Source organism: Mustela nivalis (assembly GCF_964662115.1).
Source record: "Mustela nivalis genome assembly, chromosome: 12".
Taxonomy (NCBI): domain Eukaryota; kingdom Metazoa; phylum Chordata; class Mammalia; order Carnivora; family Mustelidae; genus Mustela; species Mustela nivalis.
Genome location: NC_139031.1, coordinates 33,948,190 through 33,950,689, shown reverse-complemented (window position 1 = coordinate 33,950,689; position 2,500 = coordinate 33,948,190). Strand labels below are relative to the sequence as shown.

General features: G+C 35.8%; 1 protein-coding gene across 40 annotated transcripts in view; it reads left to right on the top strand.

The window, feature by feature from the left end:
* The window catches only part of FOXP2 (forkhead box P2), a 547,754-nt gene that overhangs the window by 478,793 nt on the left and 66,461 nt on the right, over positions 1-2,500 (top strand). The window lies entirely within an intron of this gene.

Here is a 2,500-nt window from a genome sequence, read left to right as displayed (position 1 = left end):
GGAGTGGCCTACATATAACATGTAACTGGTATTGGGTGCAGGAAAATCTTAATTTTCTATTTATTAAAATAATCCAAATGTTTTAGTAGCCTCAGACATTCCACTTGGGGTGAGCTTGTATATGTGGATTTAGAGATTAGTACTGGCTTCTTTATAGTGTTAGAAATCTCTCACAAGTGCACCTGTGTTTTCCTACATATATAATTAATTTTGATTCGTGTTTTCATACATATCTTATGGAGGTAGAGTAGTCAATTATGTGTTAGTTGGCTTGTCTTTCTGCCTATCTTTGTGCATGTATATTGTCAGTTTTAGATGACAGTTTTCTAGAAGGAAAGACAGAATCTGCTTAAAACTTGGAGAATATCACGTATGTGTGGTACATATGATTTGAGGAGGAGGTGGAGGTTGTGATGGTTATTTTTATGTTCATAAATTTTTCATTATAAGGGAAATACAGACCATTTTAAAAGTAAAAAAAAATAACCTATCCATGGTAAAGGGGCTAATGGACTCTAAAATGCAAAGGCACAATTCTTGCTTAAATTTGCTTATCTACCAAATCAGTCACAGTTGCAACAAGCTCTAGAGTCACATAATTTATCTGTGAGCTGAAATCTGACTGTAAACTTGCAGTGTATTACGACAGACCTCCATTCATAAAACTTCTTTTTTTTTTTAAGATTTTATTTATTTACCCGACAGAGGGAAATCACAAGTAGGCAGAGAGGCAGGAAGGGAAGCAGGCCCCCTGCTGAGCAGAGAGCCCGATGTGGGACTCGATCCCAGGACCCTGGAATCATGACCTGAGCCGAAGGCAGCGGCTTAACCCACTGAGCCACCCAGGCGTCCCACCATTCATAAAACTTCTTAAAAAGTGCATCTGTCATAAGTCATGTATAACAAGTACTTTTCTTTGTAGATATGTAGTTAATTAAATGAAAGCTCCCCATACACTAAAAAGTGATTAGGGTCTTAGATGAGAGAAGTGTGGCAAGTTTTTATCACATGATAGGCTTTATAGAAGGTATATATCCGTGTGTGTGTATCTCTATGTATTTGGCTGTCTACATATATGTAATATCTGTCTACATATATGTAGTCTCTATCTTTCTGTCAATTTGAATTGGCAGCCTTCTTAGAGATTAACATTTCTTTCTTACCTTGTCTTTCATTTTGGTTTGATTCCTCATTATTTGGAGATAGTATGAGGTAAACAAGTGGTGGAAGAAAAGCTATCTTTGCAATACATTAACTTTAAAATTGCTTGTTCTTTGTTTGTCTGAGGAAGGGGAGATTTATCCACCTTGGGTTTCTTTTAATTTTTTCTCTCTGCACTTCTTTTTCATTATCAGTTTCTCCTTTCTTCATAACATGAAGTGCCAAAGAAGTTTTTAACTGTGTAAAAATGACTATTAAAATAGTGAACCATGTCTATTAATCTTTTTCTGTTTTCCAAGACACACTGTTGTCCCATGTATTTGTTCCGAAGTAGTATTTATATAAACACTTGCTTTTATTTATAGTAAAAGTGAATTGTTTTTTCTAGGAAAGAAAGTGATTGCTTTTTCAAAGGTTGCAAACTTGGCAAGTTGACACGTTGTTTGATTACATGCTGGTTAGTACAAGCAGTGCCTTCAACACGGCACAGCTGTGGCCTGGCCAGCCAAGCCTCTACCTCAGGCTTTCCTGCCTATGAGGGTCTCACACTCACCTCCCCTGTCATTCTTTTTTCTAGGACTTTCTTCTTTGCTCTTTCTCACTCTGTATTTCTCTTGCCTCTCCTTTCTCCTTTGTTTCTTTCTCTCCCACCTTATTTGCTTTTCCTTTGGACTCTCTAATTCTCAGAGCCTTGAAAAGAAAGAAAATTTTAAGTAAAATACTTTTTTTTTCAGTTTCATGAATAAGTTTTAAGTAACCTTTCAATTTCCAGATTCCCTGATTTAAGTCTAGTTAGCTTGAAATAAGAAAATGTTTAAAGAAGAATACTTGGCTTCTGATTCCTTCTTCGAGAGGACCTGTCTGGGTGTCTATTTCCTGGATATACTTTTGTGTATGTATCCTGTATGAGCTGCTAAATGTGCTCATGAAGTAGTATGTATTACTAGATGTATTTTTCTAGTACTTCTGTTTTTTATATCTATCCATAAAATTTTCAAGATAGTGATTATGTTTTATGCATAAGTCCTTTCTACATACATTCTCTTTACTAAGTTTGATAACTATAACTTATATGCACATTTTTCTAATTAATCTTTACAGTTTATTTTAATCATACATTTAAACCATTTCAAAAGGCTTTACATTGATAGCACTATGACACTGGCAAGATGGTCAATGATCAAGTACTGAGAACACTGACGTGTAGTTGTTTCTTTTTAACTCTGCTAGTCAAAGCTCCACCATTCAGCATAATACATAGGAGGGAGGGGCATAAAGGTAGAATCCGATCAAGTTTGATGCCCCTGGAAGGCCAGTGTCTAAACACTGTGGTACTCTA